Source organism: Mercurialis annua, linkage group LG4, assembly GCF_937616625.2.
Source record: "Mercurialis annua linkage group LG4, ddMerAnnu1.2, whole genome shotgun sequence".
Lineage (NCBI taxonomy): Eukaryota > Viridiplantae > Streptophyta > Magnoliopsida > Malpighiales > Euphorbiaceae > Mercurialis > Mercurialis annua.
Window position 1 is genome coordinate 8214928 of NC_065573.1, and position 9198 is coordinate 8224125.

Here is a 9198-nt window from a genome sequence, read left to right on the forward strand (position 1 = left end):
ACAATCTGCACTGGCCGTTCTTCGTAAGTTAGTTCCTCGCTCACGTCCACTACTCGTGCTTGAATTATTCGAGAAGGGTCTGGTACATATTTCCGGAGCATGGAAATATGGAAGAAAGGATGAACTTGCGACATCTCTGGTGGCAAATCCAGCTTATAGGCAACTGAGCCTATGCGTTCTACGATCTGGTATGGTCCGACATATTTCGGAGCTAACTTGCCCTTCTTTCCGAAACGAATCACTCCCTGCATCGGTGATACTTTGAGAAATACGTAGTCTCCGATCAGAAATTCGACATCCTTTCTCGTGGGGTCCGCGTAACTCTTCTGTCGACTGGAAGCAGTATTCAAACGCTGCTTTATCAATGGTATTTTCTCCGATGTAATATGGATGATCTCTGCTCCAGTGAGTTTCCGTTCACCGACTTCACCCCAACAGATAGGTGATCGACATTTACGCCCATATAACGCTTCATATGGAGGAGCCATCTCGATGCTCGAGTGGTAACTGTTGTTGTAGGCGAATTCTACCAAAGGTAGATACGTATCCCAACTACCTCCAAAGTCTAGTACGCACAGGCGAACCATATCTTCTAATGTTTGAATCGTCCGCTCAGACTGACCGTCTGTCTGAGGGTGAAACGCAGTGCTAAAATTCAATCGTGTTCCTAACGCGTCTTGCAAGCTCTTCCATAAGTGAGAGGTATTTACGGAACCTCTATCTGAAACGATTGACACGGGAACTCCGTGTAAGCTCACGATCTTATCGATGTAAATCTCTGCCAACCTTGCTGTAGAATACGTCGTCTTGATCGGAATGAAGTGCGCTGACTTCGTCAAACGATCCACGATTACGCAAATGGAATCAAAACCTTTCTGCGTCTTGGGTAACCCAACTACGAAATCCATTGTGATTTGCTCCCATTTCCACTCCGGAATGGGTAACGGCTGAAGAAATCCATAAGGTCGCTGATGCTCCAACTTGACTTGCTGACAAGTTGGACATTTCGCCACGAACTCCGCGATGTCTTTCTTCATTCCGCTCCACCAGTACGTTGTCTTGATGTCATGGTACATCTTTGTGGAACTAGGATGAACACTATACATCGTTCCATGCGTTTCTTCCATGATCTTCTGTCTTAAGTCTTCCACATCTGGAACACACATTCGATTGCCATATTTCAGTATTCCATTAACGATACTGAACTCTTGACTCTTTCCTTGTTGAACCTCTTTAATTAAATGTTTTAATTGAGAGTCGTCCGCTTGCAACTCTTTGATCTGATCTAACAACGTCGATCGTATCGTTAGCTGAGCCATTAGGTTTCCGAGAGATGAAATCTCGAACTCAATCCTTTGGCTAAACATCGTTTGAATCTCGTTGATTAATGGTCTTCGCCATGTCGTTGTAACGTGCGTGAGACTTCCTGCCGACTTCCTGCTTAAGGCATCCGCCACTACGTTGGCCTTGCCTGGATGGTATTGTATCGTGCAGTCGTAATCTTTTAATAGCTCCATCCACCTTCGCTGTCTGAGGTTCAACTCTCGTTGATCAAAAATGTACTTCAAACTTTTATGATCTGTAAAGATCTCGCACGTGGCACCGTATAAATAATGTCTCCAAATCTTCAGTGCGAATATTACCGCTGCTAATTCTAGATCATGCGTTGGGTAGTTTGTTTTGTGTTTCTTAAGCTGTCGCGAAGCGTATGCAATCACTCGACCATGTTGCATAAGGACGCATCCTAATCCAATTCTTGATGCATCACAGTAAACTGTGAATCCTTCTGCTCCTTCTGGTAATGCTAATACTGGTGCCGTCGTCAGATACTCTTTCAGTTTCAGAAAACTGAGTTCACACTGGTCTGTCCAGTTGAACTTCGCGTTCTTCTGAGTTAGCTTCGTCAAAGGTACAGCGATCTTCGAAAAGTCTTGTACAAATCGTCTATAATATCCCGCTAAACCAAGGAAACTTCTAACTTCCGTAACTGATTCAGGCCGCTTCCACTCTATCACAGCTTCGATCTTCTTTGGGTCAACCTTGATACCGCTTTGTGAAACCACATGACCTAAGAAAGCCACTTCCGTTAGCCAAAATTCACATTTCGAGAATTTGGCGTAAAGTTGGTGCTCTCTTAACGTCTGTAGTACTATCCGCAAATGCCGAGCGTGCTCTTCTTCTGAACGTGAATAGATCAAAATATCGTCGATAAACACGATTACGAACTGATCCAAGTACGGTTTGAATATTCTATTCATCAAATCCATGAAGGCTGCTGGGGCGTTCGTCAATCCGAATGACATAACGAGAAACTCGTAATGTCCGTATCGAGTTCGAAAAGCAGTCTTTTGTATGTCATCGTCGCGAATCTTCAATTGATGATAGCCTGATCTCAAGTCGATCTTGGAAAAGTACTTCGCTCCTTGTAACTGGTCGAACAAATCATCGATTCTAGGTAACGGATACTTATTCTTGATCGTCACCTTATTCAACTGTCGATAATCGATACATAGTCGAAGCGATCCATCCTTCTTTTTCACGAATAGCACTGGTGCACCCCATGGGGATACACTCGGTCTGATGAAACCGCGATCGAACAACTCTTCTAATTGATCTTTTAATTCTTTAAGTTCTGCTGGTGCCATACGATAAGGAGGTATCGATATCGGCTTCGTGCCAGGAGCCAATTCGATACAAAACTCAATCTCGCGATCTGGGGGTAATCCAGGTAATTCCTCTGGAAAAACGTCTGGATACTCTGATACAACTGGCACGTCACTTAAATTCGCACTTTTCTTCTCCACGTCTCGTACTATCGCTAAGAATCCTTGACATCCCTTCTTCAACATGCGACAAGCTTTAATAGCTGAAATAATACTCGTAGAAGATTCCGTCATATCACCCTGAATTGATACCGCTTCAATTCCAGGCGTGTTAAACGTTACCGTCTTCTTTCGACAATCCACATTGGCGTAGTGCTGAGCTATCCAATCCATTCCTAATATGACGTCAAAAGCTAATACCTCGAGTAAAATCAAGTCAACTAACAAATCTCGTCCTTGAACTCTCACAGGACAAGACGGATAAACGATACTAACTTCCACACTCTCGCCGACTGGAGTAGCTACTAACAAAGGATTCCTAAGATACGCTGGTTGCACACCTAGCTTACTCGCAAAACTAGGCGAAACAAAAGAATGCGTAGCACCCGGATCAAATAAAATTAGTGCGTCTTGAGAAGCGATAGGGAAGGTACCTTGCACCACAGCATTGGAAGCCTGAGCCTCTTGAGGATTCAGTGCAAAGACCCTAGCCTGACTTCCGCCAGCCTGCAAAGTCTGACCAGTACCACGACCTCCGCCATTTCTTCCTCCACGATTTCCATAACCACGGCCTCCCTGGCCAGTGAAGGTACTCCCTGTCTGATCGTACCCTAATACTGCCTGTTGTACCGTCCTCTGCTGTTGATAAGAAGGCTGCATTACAGTAGTCATCGAGCCCTGGGGCATCTCAGACAATCTCTAGCAAAATGACCCCGTTGACCACAGTTGAAACATGCTCCACTAGCAATGTAGCACGCGCCGTAGTGTCTCCTATTGCAATTCAGACATAAAGGAACTCCGCCTCCCATGTCACTCATAGATTTGGCACTAAATCCGGTGCCTGAAGTACTGACTCTAGTTCCATACCGAGCTTTCTTATTTCTCTGCTGACGTGATGGGGGTCGAGAATAACTCCTAACATATGATTGGGTAGGTGCGCTCTGTACGCTGCAGAACACATCACTCCTTACAGGAGCAACACTGGAAGGATCGGGAATCTTTCCAAAACGGATCAGAGAAACTTCCATTTGCCTAGCGCTATCGATCAGTTGCACTAGGGTTCTTCCGATATCAGACGTCAGACTCACAAATTCAGCTCCTAGACCCTCTACAAACCTTGAGTTCACTCTAACTGGGTCTGGTGCAAACCTACTCACTCTGGTAAACTCCGTCACAAACTCTTGCACAGACCGATTGCCTCTGCTCAAGGTCAACCACTGACTACGATAACTCTCCGTCACCGCATATGGTAAGAAATATTCTCTAAAGTGGTTTGCGAATTCAGCCCAGGTCATAGTGTCCATGGTTGGCTGAATGTGCTGCTGGAACCAATCTTTCGCGGGTCCTTTCATTGACATTTCCACCATAATGATGGTCTGTCTCTCATTAGCTTGCAGGCGTCGAGCGTTACGTTCTACTTCTTCGAGGAAATCGAGAGCATCACCTGAGCTGTCAAACTTAGTTGGCTTAAGGCGCATATAAGCCAAGACGATATCTCGATCAGTGAAAGCAACATTGCGTAACTGTTGCTGCTGTAATTGTTCACGATGCATATTCTGCACCTCTGCCTGATTTGCTTGCATAGCTGCAATTCCCGTAAGAAACTGATTCAGATCAAAACCCACAACATTAGGTTGCTGGGCTTGCGCTTGCACTCCAGGTGCCTGCGACTGGGCCTCTTGGCCACCACCTCCTCCGTGAACAGCAGACTCATCTTGAGCTTCTAGATGGACGTCATGCGCCCCTTCTATAACGTTTCATCCTGACCTAGACAAACATCGTTACTTAGCCACATAATTGCATATCATCGCAAACTCATATCGTAGTAAACGCGCATCTCATCACATGGGAACACACACATAAGACAGACTCACATCCTATAGGGAAAGCTGAAAGTTTGAAAATCAAACGAATACGTAACAAAGACAAAACTCGAGTCCTATGTGCTGCAGTTGATTCCTAGGAAAATTAATCACTCTTCTGACATATGCAATGGTAACTGGACCATGCTCTGATACCAACATTGTCACGACCCAATCTCAGGGCTGAGACCGGCGCTAGGGAATGGGAGTGGTTGCTCCAAAACCCGTAGCAAGCCTAAAATCGTAAAATAATTTTTCGCGAACATAAACGTCATGCATGACAGACATAAACACGTGTCATGCTGGAAGCACATGCCAGGCATACATATCCTCTGGCAGTCACAATATGAAAACGCAGCTAGCGTAAAACATTTACAAACTTTAAAACATTAAAGTTATATTTACAGAAAACTATATATTACAGGCTGACTTGCAAAATACTTATCTACTGCAGCTCTAAGTGTAAAGTACTGTTTCTTTACATACTCAAAAATACAGACTTCTGGAAGTAGGATAGAAGTCTGTTGCTTCAAAGCGTCTTTATCCTGAAAGGAAATCTGTGAGGGGTCAGTATATTGGGATATACTGAGTGAGTTCATACGTTTACTAATAAGTATTCAAATAAAATATAAAACGATATTCAATTGTATGCATCCAAGTACGAGATCCGATTGAAACCTTAATCCTCAAACATACTAATCATCAATCAAGCAACCCAATCATTAATATTAAATTGTGAGTCCAACTCACTGGTGGCCCAACCACTAGATACGGGGACTCACGACTACACCGTAGCCGAGTACTCACTCGTATCAAAATCATATACCCAATCGTAAATTTCATAATCATCATCAGCTCCCAGCTGAGTCACATCAAAACTGGTGATCACGCAGTCCTATTGTCGCCCAATAGGTAGCACGTTCCATCAGATCAATACTGGTTTCAAATCGAGTATATGCAATTCATAAAAAGAATTCGCATCGCAATCATGCAAAACAAACATAAAGCAATATAAAATATTTACTTAAATAAATACTTTAAAAGCAAATCGTATAAACTCACTGATAATGCTTATCCAAAAATACGTCGGGGCTTTAGAACGTCGAGCTTCCCGAACTACTGGTCCAGCTGCTTCTTGCCTCGCTGGATCTAAAACAAATTCAAGACATTTGACTCACATCATAATCCTATTCTAAGATTGACTCTAGACTCGAGACTCGACACGTTTTACTTCCATTAATCGTCGTGCTTTTCACGTATACTTCGATAAACGGTATCTTACTCGTTTACGGATCGTATATCATTTCTAATTCAACTCCCGTTTAACCTCATTAGGTTAACTATACACATTAATCGATCAATTACTATTCGATTTCTGATTCTACACGCGAATTCAACTAATTCAATCGAGGTACGAAAAATCGGGGTGCGAGGGTCGGAGGGTGCACGTTCGTGCAGGGGGGTGCACGATCGTGTACCTTGATGGTACACGTTCGTGCACCTTAGTGCACGGTCGTGTACCATATATTGGTGCAAGTTCGTGTACCTTGGTGCACGATCGTGCACTGCCGTGCACGATCCCCCGGAATCGATTTCCGAGGTTTCCGGCCTGTTATATACGTAAAAACGCTCCAATCTCAACCAAAACGCGTATTCTAAGCTCAAAACGCTATATATCAATCCTATAATCGATAAAACGATAAAATCGTTTCGTGGCCTAAAACTTTGAATCGATATAACTCAAAATATATCCGTTTAAACGAGAAAACGTCAAGTTTACCGTGATACGCCACTGAAATACGATCGTTTTGAGCTATTAAACGTCGGAAACGGCCGAGAAACGGAAACCGCGCGACGGAACGTAATCGTTCGCCGTTTTAAGGATCGAGAGAAAAGAAAATGATGAAGGTTCTGTAACCTTCATAAGAAAGGTTTGGTTTATATATACAATCCGCCTAAATTGCACTTTAGTCCTTGAAACTTTTCAAAAGTTTCAACTTAGTCCATAATCTATCCGCGTCCATAATCTATCCGCGTCCAAATTTTAGCGATTTAAACGATCTCCGATCGACTCGAAACTTTTACCACTATTAATATATATTATTTCGCGAACTTTGGCGAAATAATAATCATTACAGGATATATATTTTATTTTATATATATTTTCAAAGTTAAATCCTTAATTCCCATAAAATCGCTTAATAAAATTATTCTAAATTCCCGATATAATTAAATTAAATTCTCCTTAATTTAATTTATCGGAAATCATGACACGTGGCACGACTTAATTACCTAAAAATATTTTGGGGTATTACACAAGCGTTCCATCTTTTTAGTAATTTAAGCCAAACGTTTACAAACGTTACGAAACAAATCCAAACGTTTCACCTTTTTAGCGATTTAAGCCGAACGTTTACAAACTTTACGAAACAAATCAAAACATTTCACCATTTTAGCAATTTAAGCCGAATGTTTACAAACATTACGAAACAAATCCAAACGTTTCCCCATTTTAGTGATTTAAGCCAAACGTTTAAAACGTTGCGAAACAAATCTAAACATTTTACCTTTTTAGCGATTTATGACAAACGTTTACTAACATTACGAAACAAATCCAAACGTTTCACCTTTTTAGCGATTGAAGCCAAACGTATACAAACGTTACGAAACAAATCCAAACGTTTCACTTTTTTAGCTATGTAAGCCAAACATTTACAAAAATTACGAAACAAATCCAAAAGTTTCACCTTTTTAGAGATTTAAGCCAAATGTTTACAAAGGATATGAAACAAATCCAAATGTTTCACCTTTTTAGCAATTTAAGTCAAACGTTTACAAACATTCCGAAACAAATCCAAGCGTTTCACCTTTTTAGTAATTTAAGCCAAACGTTTATAAATATTACGAAACAAATTTAAACGTTTCCCCTTTTTAGCAATATAAGCCAAACGTTTACAAACGCGACGAAAGAAATCCAATTGTTTCACCTTTTTAGCGATTTAGGCCGAACATTTACAAATGTTACAAAAAAACAAACATTTCACATTTTTAGCAATTTAAGCCAAACGTTTACAAACGTTACGAAACAAATCCAAATGTTTCCCCATTTTAATGATTTAAGCCAAACGTTTAAAACGTTACGAAACAAATCCAAACATTTTACCTTTTTAGCGATTTATGCCAAACGTTTACAAACGTTACGAAAAAAATACAAACGTTTCACCTATTTAGCGATTGAAGCCGAACGTTTACAAACGTTACAAAACAAATCCAAACGTTTTACCTTTTTAGAGATTTAAGCCAAACGTTTACAAACATTACTAAACAAATCCGAACGTTTCCCCATTTCAGCGATTTAAGCCAAACGATTACAAACGTTACGAAACAAATCCAAAAGTTTCACCAATTTAGCGATTTAAGCCAAATATTTACAAAGGTTATGAAACAAATCCAAAAGTTTCACCTTTTTAGTAATTTTAGGCAAACCTTTACAAACATTCCGAGACAAATCCAAGCTTTTCACCTTTTTAGTAATTTAAGCCAAACGTTTACAAACGTTTACAAACGTTACGAATTAAATCCAAACATATACAAACATTACGGAACAAAAACAAACTTTTCACATTTTTAGGAATTTAAGCCAATCGTATACAGACGCTACGAAACAAATACAAACATTTTCCTTTTTAGCGATTGAAGCCAAACGTTAACAAATGTTAAGAAACAAATCCAAACGTTTCCCCATTTATGAACATTACGAAACAAAACCAAACGTTTACAAACGTTACAAAACAAATCCAAATGTTTACAAACGTTACGAAACAAATCCAAACGTTTCCCTATTTTAGCGATTTAAGCCAAACGTTTACAAACGTTTCCCCTTTTTAGCGATTTAAGCCAAACTTTTGCAAACGTTACGAAACAAAACCAAACGTTTAAAACGTTACGAAACAAATCCAAACTTTTCACATTTTTAGCGATTTAAGCCAAACGTTTACAAACGTTACGGTACAAAACCAAACATTTCACATTTTTAGCGATTTAAGCCAAACGTTTACAAACATTACGAAACAAATCCAAGCGTTTTAACTTTTTAGTGATTTAAGCCAAACCTTTACAAAAGTTACAAAACAAATCCAAGTGTTTCACCTTTTTAGCAATTTAAGCCAAACGTTTACAAATTAACGTTACGAAACAAATCCAAACGTGTCACCTTTTTAGCGATTTAAGCTAAACGTTTAAAAATTACGAAACAAATCCAAACATTTAACCTTTTTAGTGAATTAAGCCAAATCTTTAAAACGTTACGAAATAAATGCAAACCTTTAAAAACATTACAGAACAAAAAGAAACGTTTCACATTTTTAGCAATTTAAGCCAAACGTTTACAAACGTTACGAAACAAATCAAAACGTTTCACATTTTTAGCGATTGAATCAAAACGTTTACAAACATTAAGAAACAAATCCAAACGTTTCTTCATTTAAGCAATTTAAGCAAATGTTTATAAAATT